This window comes from Athene noctua, chromosome 4, assembly GCF_965140245.1.
Source record: "Athene noctua chromosome 4, bAthNoc1.hap1.1, whole genome shotgun sequence".
Taxonomy (NCBI): Eukaryota; Metazoa; Chordata; class Aves; order Strigiformes; family Strigidae; genus Athene; species Athene noctua.
The window spans coordinates 70,204,482-70,230,666 of NC_134040.1; positions in this window are offsets into that span (position 1 = coordinate 70,204,482).

Sequence of the window (26,185 nt, forward strand, 5' to 3'; positions counted from 1 at the left end):
TTTTGTAGAAACTTCCAAAGCCAACTTCTGTGCAAGTTTATTATAGCCACTCCTGGGTCTTTTTGAGTTGTTATTAATGCACAGCTTTCAGCCCTGAGAACATTTTTAGCTGGAAAATTTTATATTAATTCGACCTTTGACTTAGCTGTAAGTCTACAGCCAGTGTAAACTGAATATTCATTATATCTCACAGTTTCTTTTATATTACACTAACTTAAAACTTGCAATATGTGAATGGCATGTAGTATTTCCACATGTATTCCACTATCAGGATAGCATTTTAACTGTTGAAGCAACAGACAGGTCATTTCCAGTCATAAACAACATTCAAAGCTTTCTGCAATACTCCATGTATAAAACACCCTTACAGAACCCTTCCCCTTGATGCCAAACCTGAACACCTGAATCAGGCAGGGGAGATCTTTCAGCAACTAGTTATTGAGAACTATGTGCTGTGTCACTCAACTTCACAGACTCTAAGTGTTTTTAAGCCTCCACATACCCTAATCAATCTGAATAAATTAATAAATTAATCCAAATAATTAACAACTTTTTGTGTTCTCAAAAAACTGAGAAAAAAAGCATATTATTTAAGGATGTGAATTCTTGCTTTACATGTCCCCTAGTGACAAACTTCACAATGGTCTTGCATTATTCTGAAAACCATCATGAATTTTGAGTATGTGCCTTTAAAAAAAATTACCAGTTATTCTGTAATTCTAAGTAATCTCCAATTGCCTAAAATTTTTCAGTAGTCAGGTCCTGTCAAGTCTTATTCTACTTGCAGTTTTTAATATTAATCTCCCAGAAGAAAGCAGCTGTTTAAAGTATTGTTAGAATTCAACATTCAGCAGCTGTTTGGTCAATTTGCATCACACCAGGGTTCTCTGTTCTTCAGAATTCTGTGCAATCTGTGGTAGATTCGTTCTTTACAACAGCAATGGGAGCTAATCTTTTACTGACTCTAGCAAAGAGCAGAAGAAATAACTTGCTGTTTTTCCTTAAAAAATTTACTTTTTATTAACATTTCTAGACCTTTTTCCTGTTACATGAATATGCATAAAAGGCCATTTTCAGAGAAACAAGCTACCTAATTTCATGATCACAATAAAAACTCTAAAGACAAAGAAATATTTTTTAATTAAATACATTAAAGTCGTTACTAAAAATGGTTTAAAGTTAAATTCAATTAAAATTAATCATTCATTTAAAATCAAAAGTAATTTTTGATAACAGGTTCACTTAATGATTTTTTAAAAGAAGTGTAAACATATTGTTCGGGTATTTATTTAAAAGAAACATTAAAAATAAGGAATTATAAAATTTAAAGGAAACACCTCAACTAAAGCATTTGTGTGTGTTAACATTACATATCCGGGGCTTTCATGCCACTGGAAAAATAAACCAAAACCCACTTTTTTACTTTCTTTCCCTCTCTCAATAGTCCTTACCACAAATTTAGCAGAAATTAAAATTTAAAGCTTTATCAGATTGTTTCTGTCGCTATATTATACAATAGACTGAAAATTGCTGAATCTTAACCACAGCATAACTGCACCACTCCATGGTTAGCAGCCTTTTGTGGAGAGGATTAGTTTATGAAGTGTTTGTGTAATGGCTCCTGGAACAGTCTGGGACAGACTTGCTAAAGGGACCTGGACCTTACCTGCTTCTCCTTCATCCATTTTTTCTGGTATTGCCGAGTGCTATAAAACCATCCATGGTTAGAATTCTGGTTATCTTATTGTTCAAAGTCATTACATTTCATGAGCTGAAACCTATGCTGCTGTGATTATCACAGGGAACAAATGGGATGAAGAGGCACCAGGCATTGATGGGGAAGGCACAGCAATGGCAAAGGTTACAGGGAAAGACCAGAACTAATCTACTTCTATAGAAGCACCAGTTATCCACTTCATTTTCCTAAAACAAGTCAGGAAAGTGAGCACCTTGAACGAGGTTATTGGAAAGAGCAGTAAGGTGATATTGAAGCCATTCTGTGAAGAGGCAAAGAAAAATATTTCCACTGCAAAATGAAAATAAAGATGATTCTGCCAGAAACTCCACTGTAAAAATTATCAGTAAAATCTCCGCCCCTGTTATTGAAATGGCATCAAACTTTTTGCATCATAAACAAATTCTGCATCTCCCCACAATGGACAGGGCCCATTGTCATCGACTAGTCAGAGGATTTGCACAATTAATATTCTGCAAACATCAATGAGGTGCTCATCATGAAGATCAAAGCTCTTTGATTCCCAACAATTTCCCAAGCACAGCACAAAAACCATGATAAACCACAAAAGAATTTGTCACAGTGGGATTTTTTTTTCTTGCAAGTTAAAGTCAGTAGATTATGGTTTAAAGACTAGCATATTAAGCAATATTATCAGAGGTTTGTTGATTACTAAACATCTAGCAGTTTATCAGTTTTACCAGGTTTATATTCCTTATCTGATATCCACATTCCTACTGCTAATATTTTTCATCCACTGATTTAGCTGCTCTTGCTTACTCTCAGACATAATAATTTTAATGAGATTTACTGGTTTAGCTTCAGCTATTTCCCTTAAAGTTTAGATTGTCAGACAAATAGAGAAGATACACTTTTTTATGGCAGTCAAAGTGCACAGAAATTTTAACTCACTATCATATTGTTACTAGTAATAATTCATCCCTGTCTGTACCCCATGGCCTGAATTAGGAAAAGAAATAAAACATATTCTAAAGTCAGAGTCTGGAGCTTTGTACCCAAAAAATGTTTTAAGAATCTTGAATGCTCTTCATGAGACAAAATGTAAATCATATTTTTGTTTCAACAAGTCATTAACAGGTCATTAAGTAAATAAATACTTTGTATAGGAACATAGATAATGTCAAATATTAAGCCCTAATTATTCTGGCAGGTCTGAAGACCATTTGCTTGAATCTCTGGAGTCTACCTGTGGAGAGGAAGAGGAAACAACCAACCAAATCATAGAAATATTAGTTAATATTATTTTCTGTCTGAACTGTGAGCATTGCACTGTTCTGCCCACCTCCTTTTTATTTTTAAAGTATCCTCAAAAATTTATACCATAAACTGGGGGGTGGGGGGGGTTTCTTTGTTTGTTTTTAAATGAAACTGAGGACCATCAAAGCAGTTGTTTAAAACAAACAAAAAACAAAGAAAAATCCCACCACCAATAAACCTCTCTCTCCTGCACACACCAAAACCACACTTGTTTCCACATTTTCAACTGTTGTTGGAGAAACTCCCCTGCCTAAAGCAAGGAAATACATCATCACAAGAAAGTTGTAGTTTAGCTATCTCCTGAAGATTGTTTTGTTATCCTGAATATGGAAATACATAGTTATTTCTTTTAATATTTCAATCACAAATACTGAAAAGTGCATACATAATTAAATAATGAGAATTATAATTTGATATAAGAGAGCAAAAGGAAAACATCTGCTATTCATTTCTAATTATTTTGATGTAACAAGAGAAAACAGAATAAGTATAAAATCCCAAAGATCTTGATAATAAGTTCTATTAATAGCCACTTGTTTCTTACATTTTTGTAAAATCTTTGGAATCAAGTCCTTTGTGTTGGCACTTTGTACTGTGGTTCAATCACATTACTCCTAAATAATTTCCACCTTTCCAGATTCTAGATGAGAAACAACAGAATTTCTTCCTATTTTTTGTCTTAGAAAAACAACGCCAAAAAAACCTTCCTCTTTAAATTTCAGATTCAACTCTTCCCTTGTCCTTTCAAACTCCTCAAAGAACAAGAACAACAAAACTTTTCTTGTTTATAACTACAGTGTATTTTATTATGAATGCACTAAAGATCCTTTGAAAGGATCTGATTAATTTTACACCGCTAAATGTATCATATTAAAAAAGAAAAGCCAAGCACACAATCTTAAAGGGAAAATCAAATGGTTCCTCTGTATGTTTTAAAATCCATGAAATCAATTTGATTCCTAACTTTATGATAATGTCTTGCAAAAGACGAATTCTGCATACATAGAGCACATAACCTGACTGACAGTTAAATATGCAGGAATGAAGGAAACAGTATTTGACTTGAAATTGCAAGATTCTGCTAATATGTCATAGCTCAAAAGGTCAATCTATTTACATATGGGTGAGAACACTGATTTAAATCCAAACTAATAATAGTCTCAGAATGTTAATCAGACCATGCTGCAACATATAGATCTTAACTCAGTCACAGCATCACCTCGTCACACTACCTTGTAAAGTTAAAGGAACTGTTAAAATATATGTAATACCAGAGATCAATTCATTTAAGTTCCCATATAAGGTGAAGGGGGTTTACTGAACATTAAGTTAGTTATCTGCTGTTGTAATTCAAATCGGATACCTTTTTTTCCTGGTGAATGGAAATCGTAATTCCTTTAGCTGGACAAAAAAAGGACCTTATATTTATGTGTGTGTTTATGTATGGATGGCTACATATACTCACAGTTTTGCTGTTCACATTAGAAAGTAATGTAGAAACAAATAAATACTTTATGTGTAAAACCTACCAAGATTTCATTATTAAGCATCATCTTAGTTTTATGCTGTAAAAATTCCCTTTTTTGTCTCATCTGGGGAAAATCCCTGGATTACAAGCGATAATATATGGAGACAATAAAAGTTGCTGCTAATCTCAGATTTTCTAGAGTATTGTATATTTTATTGGGTCAATTTTTAGGAATTTGTCATTTCCATAGTGCTTACAATCTCACGGTATCCAAGTGTTAACACCCAGCTGCACAAAGCGGTAGTTCTACCCTGTTTTTCTTCTTTTAAATCTGCTGTACTGCAACAGAATCAAGTAGATTTGAGTCCACATTTTTCTATTTGTTATTTAATAGTAGTGATATCTGTTGAAGCTTCCAGAGAGGAATTGTAAATTTCCTTTCCATAGCTGACACATGTTACAGGAACATCGCTTAAGTGCATGTCTCCATTTCTCACCAAAGAAATAGGAAGATTTTATTTCAGCATATATTTTCTCTCTGAAAGATATCACAACAGTCTACTCTCCTTTTAAGGACCATTGAAGATTTACTTCCTTTAGGAATGCATTGTCACTGAGTTCAGAACTTTGTGCAATGTAATGTTAATATCAGTGTCAGAATGCCATTTCCATTCTCTGGATGTTTTAAAAAAGAAAAGAGCTCCTTCCACCTCACTCCCAAAAAAACAACCCACACCTATTTAACCTATTTACTTTTGACCATAACAAGTTATACCCTTGTGTTTCTTACGGATCTGTGCAGGCTAACATCTTTACAACCACAGAAGGGATTTTGCACCCACCCAAAGGAACTTCAGTAAACAACATTTCGGTGACAGAACACAACATTTCTTCCAAGTAACACTTCCTAGTTTATGGAGGAAAAACACACAAAAGGCTATCTTCATTCTTTCTTAGCAGTGCTTTCTGCAGCAAATTAAGTGAAGCATGATCATTTCTCATTTTAAATCTTACCAGAGAAGGATAAGATTTTCAGATAGATGATTCTAAGAGGCCTGTTCAGGTCTGATAGAGGTTATAGGGATAAACTTGCATTATACAGCACAGTGGCTTAAAGAAGTATTTTAAGACCCCGTTTTTATTGAAATATTCACTTGCCTAAATGTGCAATAGTAAGCTGTTGGTACGCACAGAGCACTGATTATGATATTGAATAATGTATGTCATTGTTTCCCTGTAGTCCTGTTGTTTATAACTGTAAACTGTTTCTTATTTTGTACGTCAATGATAACCTCTGGAGCAGTCACCACATGTGTTGTGTCTGACCAATGAATAAAACACTTCTGTTTAGAGCTGAAGACAATGCCACATAAGCAACTAAACTGCTACATGAAAACGGGCTGCTGTAAATAGTTGAGGACACTTGGGTAAAACTTATTAGTAATGTAAAAAAAAAGTAACATTATATTTTATATATCCATATACTATTATGATTATGTTTTTTAATTTAAATAACATTTAAAGGAAATTATATCAAAGAACAACTCAGCACTTATTGAAATTATTTCTGCATAAGAGACGGTTCTTAAACAAAATTACTAGTGTTTGCACTTCCCTGTCCAAAACCCTCCAGGTCCAACTGATTTCATTGTATGTAAAAGCTTTAGACTCCCTCCTCCCCCCCCCCCGCCCCCCCCCAACTTTCTTTTGACTGGTTATCAGATGCTGGTGGGTAAAGGATTTATATTAAAATTCTTGCAACTACTCAAACAGTGCATTGACATTAGATAAAATGTTGTAGGTGTGGAAACCAGCACACTACTACCCAAGTAAAATTATTTCTTCATTATGTGAACAAGATACGAAGTAATCTGAAGAGTTTACAATACTGTTTTATCCAAAGATGCTTGGATGCAACTAGCAAAGCAAGCTTCCAAGACCAAGTCCAGATAATAATTATGGACGTATGAAATGCATTAGATAGCCTAGTGTTTTACACTTCATAAAGGAGATGGGATTCATTAAAAAATAAATTAAAAGGGAAAAAAAAAAAAATATCACTGCTCAGAATACCCCTCAAGTTTTGCTAAGGGTGATTGGGCTGCTTTTTACTTTACAGTGGTGTAGGTCAACCAGAACAGTTTCTCTCCTTAAATCTCCAGATTTTACTCTAATTTCTGAAAGACTCTCTTAAGCATTACAAGCACTTTCTTGCTTCAATAGTCTGTTCCTTGAAACACTGACTAAAGTGAACTTCATAGAAGTCAGCTAAGCCAGGTGTTTACAGTTCACTTTATAGCATGAGCAGTGTCCTCTTGAACTGCAAAACCAATTCAGCTAACTCCAGAAACACATTCAGCAGTTCAAAACTAAATCTACTATACTTAACATCATAAAGACTACTTCTATTACGGGTATCTTTTTGCTTCCAGAAGCTAACTTAAAGATTTTTGCCACACACACACATACTAATTTAAAGGAAGCATGCAACTGTATGTTGTATTTTACATTGTTGGTAATACTTCAGAATACTTCAGAAACATACAACAGTATAAATTCTTGCAAGATGATTTTGAATTCATATGTGATGCCATGAAAATCAGGGAAGTTATCTGCTTTAGTATGGATTGTAACACAATGCATAGTAGCGCGTGAAAAATTACTTCTTGCGTATTTAACAAAAGAAAAAAAAAACAGTTAATAAAACTGTTGCGTACCTAGGATCAACAGATACAGGAATAAAATCATTAAGTTCCAATATTTGACTATTTAACTGAGCAGTTAAAAACAGAATTTAACATTTTAATGGATTTTAAATGTCATACAAGCTGTATCACATCTAGCTTGCTAGTTCATATTATGCACATTAATGCATACTTTCTGAGAATTCATTGTTGGCTGATTCCTAGAATTTATTCTATTTCTATCACAAAAGTATATCATAGAATGGTTTGGGTTGGAAGGGACCTTAACAATCATTTAGTTCCAACCCCCTGCCATGGTCAAGGACCCTTCCACTAGCCCAGGTTGCTCAAAGCCCCGTCCAACCTGGCCTGGAACACTGCCAGGGAGGGGGCAGCCACAGCTGCTCTGGGCAACCTGTTCCAGGGTCTCATCACCCTCACAGGAAAGAATTTCTTCCTTATATCAAATCTAAATCTACCTTCTTTCAGTTTAAAGCCATTATCCTTCATCCGATCACTACATTCCCTGGTAAAGAGTCCTTCCCCATCTTTCCTGCAGGCCCCCTTTAAGTACTGTAAGGCTGCTATAAGGTCTCCCCAGAGCCTTCTCCTCTCTCTAGTCTGAACAATCCCAACTCTCTCATCCTGCCCTCATATGGGAGGTGCTCCAGCCCCCTGATCATCCTCATGGTCCTCCCCAGACTCGCCCCAATAGGTCCATGTCCTTCTTATGTTGAGGGCCCCAGAGCTGGGCATAGTACTGCAGGTGAAGTCTCACAAGAGTGGAAAAAAGGGGGAGAATCCCCTCCCTCAACCTGCTGGCCACTCTTCCCTTAATGCAGCTCAGGACACTGTTGGCTTTCTGGGCTGTGAGTGCACATTCCTGGCTCATAGTCAGTTTTCCATACACCACTACTCCCAAGTCCTTCTCCGCAGGGCTGCTCTCAATCCACTCATCACTCAGCCTGTATTTGTGCTTGGGATTGCCCCGACCCATGTGCAGGACCTTGCACTTGGCCTTGTTGGACTTCATGAGGTTTGCATGGGCCCACCTCTCAAGTCTGTCCAGGTCCCTCTGGATGGCACATCCCTTCCCTCCAGCGTGTCAACTGCACTACACAGCTTGGCGTCATCCCTGAACTTGCTGAGGGTGCACTTGATCCCACTGCCCATGTTACCAAAGATGTTAAACAGCGCTGGTCCCAACACCTACTCCTGAGGAACACTGCTCATCGCTGCTCTCTGCTTGGACATCGAGCCATTGATTGCAACTCTTTGAGTGTGACCTCCCAGCTAACTCTTCATCCACTGAGTGGTCTATCCATCAAATCCATGCCTCTCCAATTTAGAGACAAGGATGTCATGCGGGACAGTGTCAAAGTTTTGCACAAATCCAGGTAGATTATGTCAGTTGCTTCTCCCTTATACACCAACGCTGTAACCCCAATTCATCAGGCCACCAAATTCAACAGGCATGATTTGCCCTTAGTGAAACCATGTTGGCTATCACTAATCACCTCCTTATTTTCCATGTGCCCTAGCACAGTTTCCAGGAGGATCTGCTTCATGATCTTACTGGACACAGAGATGAGACTGACTGGCCTGCAGTTCTCAGAGTCCTCTTTGTTTCCATTTTTAAAAATGAGTTACATTTCTTCTTTTCCAGTCACTGGGAATCTCACCAGACTGCCATGACTTCTTAAATAGGATAGCTAGTGACTTAGTCACTTCATCCACTAGTTGCTCAGGACCTGTGGATACATCTCATTAGGTTCCATGGACCTGTGCACCTTCAGGTTTCTTAGATGGTCTTGAACCTGGCCTTCTTCTATAGTGAGCAGTTTTTCCTTCTCGCAGTCCCCACATTCACCTTCTGCGTCTTGGGCAGTGTGGCTGGAGTACTTGCTGATGAAGACTGAGGCAAAAAAGTCTTTGAGCATCAGTCTACTCTATATCCAAGGTGACCAAGCCTTCTGTTTCCTTGGTGAGAGGGCCCACATTTTCCCTAGTCTTCTTTTTATCACCAACATACCTATAGAAGCTTCTCCTGTTGCCCTTGATGTCCCTGGTCAGATTTAATTCTATCAGGGTTTTGTTCTTCCTAACCTGATCCCTGGCTACCTAGATGGTTTCTCTGTATTCCTCCCAGGATACTTGTCCTTGCTTCCACCTTCTGTAGGCTTTGTTTTTCAAAGAAAAGGTTTTCCATGCAAACCTTCTAGTGTTTTTGCCCGACTTCCTCTTTGTCAGGATGCATTTCTTCTGAGCCTGGAAGAGGTGATCCTTGAATATCAATAAGTTTTCTTGGGTTCCTCTTTTCTCCAGGGCTTTATCCTATGCTACTTTGCCAAGAAGATCCCTGAAGAGGTCAAAGTCCACTCTCCTGAAGTGCAGGTAGCAAACTTGATGTGGACCATCCTCCCTGACCTAAGGATCTTGAACTCCACCATTCTATGGTCACGGCAGCCAGGCCACCAGCCCCTCCTCTATCACTTGTACAAGGAAGTTATCATCAATGCATTCTGGGAACTTCCTGGATTGCTTGTGAACTGCTGTGTCATCCACCAATAGATATCAGGGTGGTTGAAGTTCTCCATGAAGATGAGGGACTATGAATATGAGGTTACCCCTATCTGTCTACAGAGGGCCTCCATCTGCTCAGTCTTCCTGGTCAGGTGGCCTGTAGTAGTCCCTCACTATAACATCTCCTGTCCCTGCCCTCCCTTTAGTCCTGACCCATAAGCTCTCAGTTGCCTCCTCATCCATCCCCAAGCAGAGATCCATGCCTTCCAGCTGGTCATTGACAGAGGGCAACACGCCCTCCACATCTTCCCTGCCTGTCCTTCCTATAGAGCCGGTATTCTTCCATTCCAACGCTCCAGTCAGAGGATCCATCCCCCACCATGTCTCCATGATGCCAATAAGATCGTAGCTCTGCAGATGTCTGCATGTCACTAGTTCCTCTTGTTTATTCCCCACGCTATGTGCATTTGCACAGAGGCATTTAAATTGGGCCCCGATGAAGCTCACCAACTGTCTGGAATTCCTTTGTGCTCCTCCTCAGGTGCTCTCCTGCTGACCTGTGATCCCTTTTGAGGCTCTGAGCATCTATTGTTGGCACTGGAATCAAGTTGGTAGGAGTGGGATGGATTGAGGTTACCCTCCTCCAGCAACTTTAGTTTAAAGCCCTCTTCACCACTTTGGCAATCTATGACCAAAGATGCTCTTCCCCTTCTCTGACAGATGGACCCCATCAGCCCCCAGCAGGCCAGATTTCTTAAAGCAAGTCCCATGTTCTAAGTAGCCAAGCCCCTGGCTGTGGCACTAGTCCCATACCAGCTGTTGGTTTACCAGTTTCAACTGGTCCTTTCAAACTCCTTTTCTTTGACCAGGAGGATAGATGAAAAAACTACCTATGCTCCCTTACCACTGCTCCCAGGGCTCTGTAGTCCTTCTTGATACTCCTCAGATGGCTCCTGGCTGTACCATTGGTGCCCACGCTAAACAGCAGCAGAAAATAGTCAGTGGACTGTATGAGGCTCAGCAGTCTCTCAGTGATGTCCCTGATTCAAGCCCCCCGTAAGCACCGCACCTCTCTAGAGTGTGTCAGGTCAGCAGATGGGTGCCTCTGCACCTCTCAGAAAAGAGTTGCCTATGCCTACCTCATATACAAATTTTAATAATCTTGAAACTATTAAGAGCTAATCTGGTTTTGTTTTGTAGTGTAAGTGTTGGAAGAATTATTTATTTCTTCTGTTAGTAGTAAAAGGAGACACGCAAACTTAATTTGGCATGTCTTTACAGAGTATATCTTTTAGTTTCTATATATAATCTCTATCTCTTTTAGACAACATTCATGGTGGCCTATGTATTCCATTAAACAGTGCAAATAATATTTTATCTTTTTCTTCTTTCATACTCTACTTTTTTTTTTTTTTGTTGTTACTATTATTTGAAAGCAATTCAAGTGCTTCCCAGCAGTAAAACAGACTGCTTGAAAATACGAAGAGACGATTATCCTAATACATCAGGTGAGAAAATTAAGACATTAAAGTTCAAAAGGTCTTACTGAAGTGGTTATACTCGAATTTGATACTTCAGTGGATTCATGGCAAGCAAAATACAGAATTGTTTTAATCAGTTCAATTACACCTCTCAAATTCCTTCAGACTTGGTGCTCTGTTAACAGTGTTTTTCACATTACTATAGAAAAAATATAAAGGTTTTCCTCCCCCACTTTTCTCCATACAGCTGTTCCTATAATCTTGCTAGCTAAAGTCCTTTGGATGCAAGGCATCTTTTCAAGCAAGATATCTTCAGTGTTGCCTGCAGCCACTACAAAGCAGACATTTTCTTTGACCTCAAAGCGGCATGCAGGACAGTAAAGAAGCATTGCAAACCCCAGAGGACATAAATAACCACATTACAGAACATGTTTCTAAGGAAGATTTATTCTACTGAAGCATGGAAATGCCTTCATATAGAAGAACTCTTGGGCTTCATCTGAGTATTTTAATTAAGTGCAAATGCCAAAACTAAAATCCTATTAAAGTTCTAGTTCTGGTCTTGAGTTTCCCCAGGTGGTAAATGTGATATGATAACATGTCACAATGGGAGGAAAACCAGGAGGTGTTCAAAGCATCGCTGAGCAGAAATACTCAAGAGTAATCTACACACGCTACTTATCACATAACTTAAGCAGTACTCTTTAATTGAAAAGTGTGTAACATGATTTGATCTGCCAAGCATTCTTCAAGGTTTTAGTGATAAAACCCTTTGGAGATATCTTATCCTTAATAGCACAGCGTTTGCAGCATAGGATGAACAAAGCAGCATTACTGAATCCCTGTTTTTACTGTGAATATCTCAGTATGATTACCTATAAAAGTTCACAAAGACCCTCTCTTCAGAAAATGGAAAACACTGTCAAAGTAAAAACCAAAAGATGTCCAGACAGACTGTTGTCTATCACTACACATAAGAGAAATGTCCTTACCTCAGAGGGCAAAACATTAGTGATAAATAAGAGGGATCGTGCAATCTCATGCTTTGTGTCAGTAGGGAACTGCAGTTAATGATCCAAGAAGGCATTTCAAGTCCTATTTGATATGGAGAGGCAAAAAAACCGCACAGCAGTATGTGTTTTTTGCAGCATACAAACATCACTGTCCATAACCAGAGTTTAAGAAATCAAAACAAAACAGGAACAAAACTGTAGTTTGATCAACTAGAATTGCAAATGCATCTAAAAATCTGATAAAATTAAATCAGCTGCCAGGGAAATAAAGACCAGTGTGACCGAAATACTAGATGGTTAAATACAGATTGTATAAGGTCTGCCTACAAGATCAGCAAGGGATCAAATATGTCTTTATTTTGCACACAACTAGTAGTGGAATTGTTGAACTAATTAAGGTTAAAAAGTATTTCTTAAAGAAAAACAGTATAAAAAAAAGTATTGAGTATGAAAAAACAGTTTTGCACTACAAACACCCTTAAGTTAATATTCTGTTTAAGGTCATTATCATTGCCTAAAACACCTTTTTTGCTTGGCAACTGATGCATATGAAGAAAAACCTTGAGTGGGTTTCCCACCTCTTCCCATCTCCCCCCAACAACCCCACTCCCAACAACTGAAGTGCATTACTTCTGGAGAGAGACAAAGGACTGTGTGACTCACTGATGGCACCTGTCTCAAGAACAAGTATATTCTAGCAGAGGATTCTCTCCCAGGATTAGCAATAATATTGTCAACCATAAAAACTCCATTCTATTTATATCCCATTTCCCTAAAATATAAGTATTTGCACAAAGCTTTTCAAAGCTCTCCACAAAGAGCATATTCTTCAAGCTGCAACCAATATCCTCTACATTTTTCCTTAAGCTGCTTAAATCTTACCAGTATACTCACAAGAGGTGTGATAATGATTACATTTTTACATCATGCAAAGTATAATATAAAAAACAACTATACTTCACTAAAACTGAATTGTGACTTACATCAAATCTGAATTCCAAATTTTCTCTGAGTTTGCTTTAGTGCTTGCTGCTATATTCAAAGAGTTGGCTGATATCAAAGCATAGTAGACTGAATCATAAGATGTAAGGAAGGCATATTAGAAGTTGAAAATCACGGAAAAACACTGACAAAGAAAGGTGAAATAGTGGAGTTGCAGAAAGAGGTAAAAGGAAATACAGTATTAACAACTTTGAAATTAAGAAAACCAAGTTAATAAACATCCTAGCCATAATGCTAATGTTAAAATCTTCAGTCCAGAACTTCCACCATACCACGTTAAAACTGCATGTTCTTCCCTGAGAAGATAGTGACCTCCTCCAAGTTCAGAACTATACTGACTCCATAACACTGTGACTATACCTCTTTCTAAATATTCACATTTAAATGAAAAGTTTAAAAAAGGAAAGTCAGGGAAGTCTTTTTCTCCTACGAACTTTGAAGTTTTGCTCCTCCCCTCCCCGCCTCCCCCCTCCACTTTCATAACTTTATTCTAAGTGAATAAGCTCTCAGCATGAGCACTCTATCATTTTTGTAGCACAACTAATACATATTTATAGTTTTTTAAAGCTAGTTATCATAACCCAAATCAAGATAGTTGTATCTTTAATTCATCTCGCAGTTTTAATCAATGCAGAAACTAGTTTCATGTTTTACTTTTTGCCTCTATGGATGCAAGATCAGAGATTACTCATAAAAAGTTTAAAAGTTCCTTAGATCTAGTGACTACAGTGTCACATAAATAGCTTCATTTTCTTTTAAGCAAAGGATGTAACCTGAGTTATATGCTGCTGAGAATATTCTATTTGCATCATGTTTACTTTGTTGCCTCCTTCCTATGGTTCTATTTCATCACTGCTGTACTCAGCCTCATTAGCTAATCTACTTGGAGATCACCTCAGGTCATGCTTATTCAGTTCAGGGCAGACAAGTTCTACTGCATGAAGCTGATAAATCAAAGGGATCACAGACTTGTTTAGAACAGAGATTTGTTTTGGATTCTTCTCAATAGTTCTCAAGGACTGTCACATCACATACAGACAACTCCAGCCAGACAGGGACGTGATTAAGGAAGGTTATCCTACAATCAATTCTAGATAGTGTTCTTCTGATGGATCCCAGCTGTTTTACAAGTCCTTCTCTGTATTTCTACACCTTTATTTCTCATGACAATAAAAAAAAAAAAAAAAATTAAAAGTCAACTCAAACGATGGAGTAAGAATAAAAGACCAGATCTATATAATGACTTGGAAATTCCAACACAGAAATACTAGAGAAACGTTCAGCAGTTTCCTAACAATGCAGTTCGCTAAGCCCCCATACTCAGGATTCTGCTGTTGAAGTCTGTCCATGCCTTATGGTGCTTGTGGTGTGCCATCAATGAAATCTTGACCCCACCAAGTGCTTGGGACTTAAGGCAAGGATTTTGAACAAGTCAGCCTGCTCACCAGCCGAATACTTCGCTTATTGGCTCGCAGTGTAAAGCAAAACATACTTCTTTTTACAGTTACCAAAAACCCACCACAAAACAAAAACCAAAAAAACCAGCCAGATTACAGAAGACAAAACACTAGCAAATACAATTGTTACCTGTGATATGCTAAGGATATTCTGTCTCATGAATGAAATATAAAAGCTAATTTCTTCCACACTGACATCCACAAGATTACATGGGACATTTCACATAAAAATATTTTATTCACTGCTGATTATCAGACAAGCCTGTCTTCTGAGCCTCCCCAGCTCTCTACTTTGTCATCCAAAGGAAGACTTGCAGCATAGATAATCACTACTGGGATTACTGAGCAACTAGTTATGACCACCAAACAGGAGCAAAAAAGCTAGTGTACATCATATGGCCACCCTGCAAAGAAATTTCTTAATAATCCTTCTTTGGCATCTATGCAACTTACATTTATACAAGTAGTGTGAATTTTAATTGCATTTTCACAATACTCTTCAAAGGTATGAAGTATATTCCAACTTTTAAAGAAATTTAAGAGTTTAGCCCACAAAAGTCTACCATGTAAAAAAAAAACAAAAAAAACAAAAACAAAAAAAAATATCAACATTTTCAACTGGTGCCTTATACTGAGGTATGGCTCCCTTTCTGACCTTGTACATGACAGAAACAGAAAAGCTGCCCCAAATCCTTAATAAGTATTATGAAAAAACATTGTTTTATCATTAGATTATCTAGGCCTGATTCTAAGCATCTTCCAAATATTCTTAAACAAGGCACACCCTCCAAAGACAGCAGCATTAGGAATTGTTTCTCCCTCACATTTGCCTTGTAGTTGGAGTTCTTTAAGGAGTTAAAGATAAGATTTGAATCTCTTCCTCAGGGAAGCTCCCAGGTATTTCTACACTGTGGTCATGCTGCAACCACAGATCACCCATCCGGATACCTGAGCCAATGTCAAAAGCAAAAGGTGATTACTGTAACAGTGTAAATATGTCAGTACTTATCCCAGTACTGCCATTGTTCAACATGCTGAGCTACATGCTGCCAAAATAGTATTTTGTTTGACAATACCCAGGTAGCCAGGTATACATACAGATAAGTTTTAATTATATTCAGTCTCTTTAGCTAAAATGACTTTTTTTTTTTTTTTTAAAAAAAAAAAGGCTTCCAGATAAAATCCTGGAAAACAAATGCCTATAAGCTTGACATCTACATTGGGAAATGTAGCAGAAACTACCAGAAGAGGACAAAAAAGAAAAACAGCAACCCTAAAACACACCAAAAGACACAACACTAACTATGATATCAGAGTCAGAATGTTTTTTCAAAAGTGAAAGAGCACCGTTAGGCTTGGGAACTAGCATTTGAAATAGTTAACAAGTTTGTGGGTAAGGGAGATCCACTGATACTGTCAGCTACAAGGCTTTCAAGATTACTTGCCAAAGCCTCTTAAACAAGCTAAGTAGCCAGGGGTTGAAAGGAAGGTCCTCTACAATTTGTTGAGAGATTGGATAAGGTGAATTTTATAGCAGAGAAAGACTGTGAAGAGGGTTTCACGTGTGCTGGATTACATGCTCTTCAACACTACAAATACATAAATGACCTGGAAAAGAGAAAAAACAATGAAGTGACAAATGTTGCTGAGGAAATTACATTGTTCAAAATAGAAGAGTTGAAGGATGACTGCAAAGAACTCTAAAAGACTTTATGAAATTTACTGGATTCTAAGTTGGCAGATGAAATTGAACATAAAATTGTGAAGTGATATAACAAAAAAAAAAAAAAAATCCCAGCTGTCTCTAGATAGTAATGGGCATACCCCTATTAAAAGAAAACAAACTTTGGAGCTACAATAGATAGTTCTGAAAAAAAATGACAGCTTATAGCATAATAGCAGTCAAAATAAACTTAGTAATTATTAGGAAAGCTGCTGTGATTGACAGTGTCCACTGTGAAACTATTTGGATCTCAAAAAACCCCAAACAGCTCTCAAAAGGCTCAGAAGCTGAAGTGTAAATTAAGAGCTCAGAAAAACCCATAGTTTAGAGGTAGTTGTTTTCAGAACATGTTAGAAGCCAGCTATGTGGAATGATTTCTCAGTAACATCAGCACCAAAACAAATAGACTGGTAAAGAAGAAAGCCTCTTTCAACAAACATACTGCACCAGTTTACTCTGATCACAGAAATTTACATGTACTTGACCAGTGTTTACAGAATAACCAGTAGAAAAATTCATATGAGCAGCACTATATTCCTTTACAAGATTTTAGAGGATATGTTTTCTGTGTTGAGCCTGATACCTGTTATGAGTTCTCCTAGAATCAACCTAAGACAGGGGAATTTGCTCTTAAGTAGTAGAAAGAGCATGACAGTCATATCAGGGCTTCCCTTTCAAAGTAGGTCATAGAATTGCTTTATTTCTGGGATTCAATTTGACACATTCCTAAATATTCTCAAAAATAACTGTAGTCAAATTTAAAACATATCTCATGGGGTTTGTCTTGTAAACTTATTGCTACTAGGATGGATTTATTTGTATGTTATTTTTCTGCTTTATTGGTTACGAAGTCATTTACGCAGCAGATTTCTCTTGCCCAGCTGTTCTTCCTACTTTGATGTTGCAGAAATAACTAAAACTAAAGAAATAGAATGTTACTTGATCTTCAAAATGACACTATACATTCACAAATAATAGAACCCCTTGAATATTTCAAGTTCAACACTTAACTTTAAGTAGACTCTTTAAAAACGTAGAGCTAAAGGACTGTGGGTTAAAAGAAAGACCCCTTACTAGAGATCATAGGCACATGGTATCCATCATCTTACACTGAGAAGTATACCGAGTAGTTTGTATTGTAGCTTTGAGCAAAACTATAAACCCTTTGGATTTCCACCAGGTATACACTACAGTTTTATTCTCTCTTCTGGTAAAGTAACAAGCTACAGTAAACACTTACTGAATAAACCCCCAAGTAAACAGAGCCAGAATATGACCCACAGTTAGAGAACAAGAAAAATCACACATGCATCTCTGTATTTGCAAAGTATTGACAACTTCTCAAAAAAACAAAAATCTGCAAGAAGTAAGGTGTTTTGCTGAACATCCAAGGAAATAAACAGAAAAGGAAAAACTTAGTGGATTAGGGTATTGTGCAGTGTGTTAACTATAAAATACAGCTTCCTCTTCTATTCTAGGTACGGTAATCTCTGCAACCACACCAGGAGGATTTGGTTTACCTAACAGAGCCTTTAATCAAATCTACAAAATGTGCAAACCTGCAAATTTATTTGATCGGTCATAGTTTATAACTAGTACAAATGCTTCTCCAAAGCTTTTAATATATTAAGACATCTGATGGAGATGATTCTTTTCTATAGCTGCTTCTTGAAAATTATAATTTTGTACATGTTAGTCATTAGACAGTGTTCCATAAAGAATCCCATAGTTTCAAAGATCACATTTTCATTTCAAGTGTAATGTATTTGGCTTTTGTGGAGGTTTGAAAAACATATCCAAAGACATCAACTTTGTACAGAAAAAAAAAAAGTACATATTAATATATATATGTTTTTCATTAACTTATTTCATGGATTTTTTCCAATCAGTAAGAAATTAAGAGACAGGTTACTAAAGCCATAGAATACTTTCTATTTAATATTATTTCAAGTATAATACCCCAGTTGTGTTACTTGCTCTGATGTTGCTTTGAAAGGAGTTAGGGGCACTGAAGCCTATATTTGAGACTATACTGGAAAAGAGCCTGAATGAAATCACACACTGCAATATTCCAAGTAAATATTTATTTTTTCCTCTCGTCAACTTTGCTTTCACTTTCTTGCTGTGGGAAGAACCTACCTCAAAGCAGAGGGGTATGTGGCACCTCCTGATACTTCCCTGTCCAGCACCAGCAAAGCTTTCAGTAAGTAGGAAGAGCACGAGGTGTAGTGACTGATAACCAGTGAAGTAAGATAACTAACCAGTATATCTGACTAAGCTATTCTGTATTTGTCCAGCTCCAAAGTCCATATTTAAATGTTGTGTTCCCTCCACATGCTAATATCTATGACAGGCTAAAACTCCAAGAACATTGTCACTTTAGCTCATTTGAAGACTACAAGCAGAGATGGAGCTTTCACTTAAAATGAGCAGAGAGCTCTGATCAAAAAAATAGTGTTCTCTTTTCCTTTCTCATGGAATGCTGGGTTAGACTAAGTGATGCCAAGTCCTGGCAAATCTTATTTTCAATTAGTCTTGTATCTTTACTGTTGTTGTCATCATTGACAGTAAGTTATGGTATGCTTGGAATTTTTGTGGAGAATATGTTTAGTGTTGTTGTGGTTTGAACTCGGCTGGTAGCCAATCATCACGTGGCCAGTCATTTACTCCTCCCCCCAGTGAAATAGGGGAGGGACAAAAAAAAAAAAAAAAAAAAAATCATAGGTTGAATTTAAAAAAAAAAATAATTTGGTAGTAGTAACAAAACAACAGTAAGCCCAAATGGGTAAAATACAGCAGTTACTCACCCACCAGCAATCAGTATGCAGCCCACCCCCAGCAGCAACCCCGACTCCACCAGAAATCCCACTGCCAACTGGGAAACTGAAACCGAAAATGAGAAAGCATGCATCCCCTCACATACTAAGCATGACATCACATGATATGAAATACTCAAATGATTGATCCAGGCCTGGGCCTCTAGCTGTGCTCCCTCTCAGCTCAAGGAAAGTTAACTCTATCCTGGATGAAACCAGGACAAGTGTCATTCATCACTGTGATTTATGGAGATCCCATAACAGCAATTAAAAGTGGTTATTTAGTCATATGCTGTCACCAGAAGAGGATATAACCCATAAAGTGGAATGATTCAGGAGCCTGCAAAGATTTTATTTGATAGTCACACCTAAAATACCAGCCAAACAAATAATTTTTTAGGGTCCTTTACACATTTCAAGAAATCCAAAAGTCTTGGCCAGTAAAGAATCTTCGGTTTAAATGCTTGTTTTGACTCTAAAATCAAATGAAACACTTTATTAACTCATTCATAGCCAAAATTCAAAATTACAAAACAGATGACTGGTTTTCTTTGTAAATAACTCTGTGCTGCTACTGGTAAGCTTCATTTGGTGTCAAACAGAAGATCTGAGTATAAATGCCATACTTATTATTCATCCCTTGATCAAACAGCTGTTGCACAATGCATATCTCAGTGCATAAACTGCAGTAAAATTTGCTGGAAGATTTAGACATAAAGGTGATGAAATAAAAAAGGAAGCATTTCTTTTGCTCCACAGCTTGAAGCTGTTCTTCACATCAGGGTTTCAGAGAGACATATAGAAACATAAAGCTTTGTATCATGAAGATCCTGTGGTGATATATACAAAGAAGAATTTAAGTTTTGGCATTCCTAAAGTGAAAATAAACAAGGGGGTTAATATAAGACTACCATATCTCACATAATAAATAATTAAAAATCACTAATAAGTACAAGATACTTTTCATCATTTCTATCCTGTTAGGGCACACTTCAGAGATTTATAAATATCTGCTCAGCAAGCTCTTTGGAGTGGTGAAATAAATTCCAGGGAATATTACTAATCAATAAAAGTACATGCAGAAGTGTCACACTTTGAGCTGTCTGCAGCACAGCAAAAAACTGCTTCATGCTGCAGTGCAACTGCATGGGCATCCATGCCAATATTCAGTGAAACAGCACATCTACTTTAATAGACTCAACAAATCAAATAAAGGTGATCACTCCTAAGTGCAGCAGGAAGTGATGCATATCCTATAAAAAACATTATTTCACAGAAGCAAGTCTATTGTAAGTCCCCAAAACTATCAGTGAAATAGCTGGTGTGACCTTCAGTTTCTAATCTGCAAGAATTTTTAGCAATCTCTAACTGTCATAGTTGATGAAACTTTCTGCTACCATACCTAAAAGCTTTGTAAAGTTTTATTCCTGAGTAATTGGTAATGATGTGCTGTTGTTCTAACACGTTTTTACGCGTGACTGCAATATTAAGAACATACGCTCTGATTTAAAGCAGAAGTAGCTTAACAGGAAGTAGCATATTGATTTTCAAATTTTCATAGTTGGTTTACTTTAATAACATTTCAAAACTTCAAATAATTTCTTCCTTCTGCTGTAGAATATTTTAATAAACACTAAAATCATTAAATTTATCTACTTTCCCAGCTAAAAGATTAATTTGTTTAATGAAAACTGTAAGATGGAAGAAAAATCATGATGAAGCTGTTATATCATTGCAACACCAAGTTAGGAAATTTAATTGTTGTGAGTTCTTAAGTCAATCCAAAGTTGAATACAATAACATTTTTAAAATACATTATTATAACCAAAGGAAAATCTAGAACTTTAACTTAACTAAGTATATCTTACTTGCTAAGGTTACAGGAGATTTGGTGTTTATTCAGAACTGTTCCTCTCCACATATTTTTCTGTGGCACTTAAAACTAATTTACAGGAATTATTAAACAGTTTCTTTGTGAACCAGGAAAATAACAGACAAATATACTTTGACAAAATTTCTGGTTTAAGTGTGGATATCAAACATCAGGTCACACAGGTATTCTGCATTTCACTAACTACTCCTCAGGGAACGTATCACAATAGAAAGCAGACAGAGAAACACCTCGTGGTACTCAGTATAAGATATTAACAAATATTTCTCTTGGGTTCATATGGCAAGGTTATGATTGTGGAGTCACGCAAGGGTGGCTTCTGTGAGAAGAGACCAGAAGCTGCTCTCCATGACAGACAGAGCCAGTTCCCACTGGCTTCACTGCTGCCCAAAGCTGAGCCCATCAACAACACTGGTGGGTGCCCCTGTGATAACATATTTAAGAAAACGTAAAAAGTGCTGCATGTCAGTTGTGACAGAGAGGAGTGAGAGAAATGTGAGAGAAACAGCCCTGCAGTCACCAAGGTCAGTGAAGGAGCACAAGGTGCCCCTGGTGCTGGAGCACATGGCCTGCAGCACACGGAGAGACCACGGTGAAGCAGGTTGTCCTGCTGCAACCCATGGAGAAGGCCACATCAGAGCAGATATCCACACCGCAGCCAGTGGAGGACACCACATCACAGCAGGTGGATGTGCCCTGAAGGAACCTGCAACATGCAGAGAACCCACACAGGAGGGGGATGCTGTCAGGAACTGCAGTCTGGGTAGAGTGGCACATGCAGGAACAGTCTGCTCCTGATGGACAGCACTCCATGGGAAGGGCCATGCTGGAGCATTTCATGAAGCACTGCATCCCATGAGAGGAATCCCACACTGGAGCAGGGGAACACAGTGAAGAGGAATGCAGCAGAGATGAAGTGTTATGAACCCCCATGCCCCATCCCCCTGTGCTGCTTGATGGGGGAGGATATTGAAGCATCACGAGTGAATTTGAGCCCGAGAAGGGAGGGATGGGGGGAAAGTGGTTTTAGTTTTGTCTTTGTTTCTCACTATCCTACTCCATTTTTAATTGTCAATTAATCTTCCCCAGTCGTTTGTTTTGCCCATGATGGTAATTAGAGAGTGGTCTCCCTTTATTTATCTTGACCCATGAGCTTTTTTTCATCTTCTGCCTCTGTCTTGCTGAGGAGGCAGATCAAGAGAACAGCTGGGTGGGGGTCTGGCAGTCAGCCAAGGTTAACCCACCGCTATATTGAAAATCTAGGACAAAAATTATGTAGCTCTAAAAGACTCCGGAACAGCCTTCCAGAGTCATCTAAAAACAGAAGTTAATTGTTTTATGAAAAGGCTGATGTGATATTATTTACTGCAGCAGTGACACAGGACATCAACAGCCCCAAAATCTTTTGTACTGAGACCGCCAAAAGTCATACCACTAAAAACTGCCAACCAACCCAAAACAAGCTATTGAACTGTTTTGATCTGCACTTAGCACAAGAAAGCCGGTGCTATGCATAAGACCTTTTAATCAGACCCTTAATGCATCTCTTCAGATAAATGCCTTTAGAAGTGTATTCAGTGATTACTATTATCAACATTTTGGAAAACAGCAGCAAGTGAATGTCAGTGACTGATTCCTGAGAGTATTCAAATCTAAATGAAATAAACCTTCATTTTATATTACCCTGACTACAATTTCAAACACTACTAGTGATTTTGGATTCCCAGTCTGAAATCACTTAGAGTGTGATTTCTAGAAGCCAGGTACTCAACATTGTCTGAAAATCCTTTACACCCAACAACATCTTTTAAAAAGAGTCACTTTCAGAATTCCCATTCCAGTTTTACTTACAGATAATTCTCAGCACAAAGGTGTAGTTACTTTAGTTTAATGAAAGCAAACAGGAGAGCAGAAAAAAAAAAAAAAAAAAAAAAAAGGCTTTGTGAAAGAGTACCAGCTACTGAATTTAATAGCTTTTTGTGCAGGAGCACAAAATGCCCTTACTGAACTGTAATGTAACATTTCTTGCTTACACTGTTATACAACTAAATTGACAATATTGAAAATTATCCATCTTTAAGGAACTTGAGTATGGTCTGTGTTTCAGATGAATATTGGAGTAAGAATAACTTCAAATTAAAAAAATATCACTGTGAAGATAAATATAAGGTTTATCATGTCAACAGAGAATTTCAGATGTTTTTTAAAAAATACCCACATGAAAGCAGAATGTAAATAAGACCTGCCAATATACACAAACATCCTGAGGAATATCAGTCTAAGGGAAGAACTCTGACTTCAATAGTTTTTTTCTCACAGTACTATGACATCCAGTGTCTTGCAGATAAAAAAGCAATAAAAAAGGCTATCCTGGTTGTAAGCCCTAAAGTAAAGGATTACTGTGATAAAGTCAAGCAGTTGTCTCTGTAGAGCATTTTACATTGTCTACAGCAAAAACAAGATGAGAGTTAGACATAAGTTCAGGAAGAGACTATCTAGTACCGTTTGACATTAACTAGTGAAAAGGCCCTTAAACTGTTAGGCTGGTGCTCCTTCTTCCTAGAGTTCTTACCATCTTCCTTCAGGTTGAAAGGTGTTGAAAGTTTGGGTTGGGTTGTTGGGTTTTTTTGTGGCAAAGAGTACATGGTAGGTTCTCCCGATTTTACAGGAGAACTCAGACATCCACATACATAAAGTGGTGAAATCATAATCACAGTATTAAAAAAAAATGTTGAACACAACAATTACAATGTAAAAGTACAAAACTCCGGGGAAACAGATATCACTGTAATTTCCCAGTGGCTTGGAAAGAATTGATTCCAGGTGCTGCAATTAATTCATTGGGAAAGAAATAAATGGATAACAGCAGAGAATACCAAATTCCCAAGGTTGATTTATTCACAATTATTTGTATGCCTGAGCAGGTGTCTTGATGGCAACATCAGCAGCAAATTTTACAATTCACAGGTGTAAGGCCCCTTTCAGAACTCCAGCAAAGACAGCTGCGTTTGAACAACTTCATCCTGCCAGCAAAGAGTTTCTCATATTCCTGCTTTTCCCAAGATACTGTCCCTAAAACTGCTGCAAGCTTGTTCCACTCGTTCACTACAAAGAAACTAGTCTCTTTGTGCTTAGGCACAATCATAAGGTTATTTGATGTATTCTTGTTTTGTGACTACATATACAGCAGGATCAGCAATTCACTAGTATACGGAAGCAAGGTTTGCAGTCTTCAAATTTTCCTCAGTTACAAGTCATGAAAAAGTCCAGTGAAAAGTTTAAAGTTTGCTCCAGAACTTATAAATCCATTTTAGATATTCATGTCTCTTCCAAAGGTGGGGTAGGTGATTCACAACCAATAATGTATTTATCTTTATGCCATCTCTGTGGAAGATTATTACCTTGATTTTACAGGGTGGGACATCTGAAACTAGAATCCTGAATCCACATTACACAACTGTGACTCAAATGTCTAGTCATTAAACAGAGGAAAAATTAGTAATTTCATTATGGGATTAAAAGGCACCTCAAGGCTTCATTGCTAAAAAAATGTGTCATGTGTGCAAAACTAAAATATGCTTTGTGCTGTGGCTGCTTTATTTTGACATACAGGAAGAAAAGATAGTTTTATTATTAATTCTCAGTATGGAGATATTAAAATTGCAGTTTACATGTGCTCTGTATATTCTCAGATACAACAGATATATTCTGATTCATTACTGGGTTTTTTTCGATGGTGTGAACACAGTTTAAAAAAAATTATTTTAATGGGTATTTGAACACAGTAAAGGAAATCAACATGAGAAAAATGTCTCTTCATAGTACATTTTGTTTATAAAGACTGAAAGCTGTGAGAAACCAAACTTAAGCTATTGGTGGCTATTAAAAGCCACCAAGGCTGAGGTACCAAAGAGCATTAATTCAGTAATGCAGCAGATTTATTGTTCCACCAATTTTCATGGCTTATCCTCCCAAGGTCTCTCTGGTCTACATATGAAAGCTAAATCTTTTTTCCTGTTGGATATGTGGTCTAGCTATCCCAAGAAGTGAAAGCACAAGGCTAGTAGAGAACAAAAGCAACTGCTGCACTGAAGGCAGTGCTTTTAAGAATGACATTTTAGTTCTAATGAATCTCTTCCTGACATCTGAGATATCAGAAGTACAGCTTTTTTGTACCATTGTGATCTTGGTTCCCTGCTCCTCAGTCAGCAGGGGCTGAGATTGACAGCTCACTTAACTTCATAAGGGGAAGAGACTACCTCTTGCCTCATGTAACTTAAAAGTGAGCCTTCTGGCTGGATAAGAGAGATGGTCTCCAATGGGAGAGACATCTGTTCTTACTCCTACAAGGAAGGTGGTTCTGATGACAGGATTCAAAGACAGAATAATGAAAATAGAGCAGAGTGGAGGAGCCTTTTTACACTGAATGATACTTATGATCCCCTAGTGGATATCTCCTATGTTAAACTTCAAATTTTATTCATATCTACAACATCATGTGTCTTGTTCATTAAAATAATTCAATATCATTATAAAATGACATTTTACTGTAAAATATGCTCAGTAACTGCAATCAGGTTATAACTGCTTCACAAATATATTTGTAAAACCTAAACAGGCCCTTAGAAACTTACAGCCACCTTCTACCCCCCCCCCCCAAAAAAAAAAAAAAACCACAAACCAACAAAACAAAAAACAACCCCAACCCAGCTTCGCCTTAATGGCATTTGTATGAACCACATATTTCAAAAATCTTCTGTATTATATAAGGTCTTCTACTTCATTATAATGTGTTTCTTTACATAAGAAAAGACTGCCTAACTCCCCAGTGGCTGAGAAGAGTTAAATATGCATTAGCAACTCTCATGTATCAGTTAGTCATAGAAAATAGGAACAAGTCAGAAGGAAAAAGCTACAGTTCCACAGAAATAATTTTTTATATATATTTCTCATCAGTTGCATGTTGTTATTGCTAAGTTTACAAATAGTCCAAGGATTCTTCTAAATAACTTCACTTTAGAAGTGATAACTTCTAAAATGCAAGTATTTCATGGCCCCTTTTTTCAGCCAAGGCATACTTTAGTATTTAACTGCAGTACAGCTTCAGAGGCAGT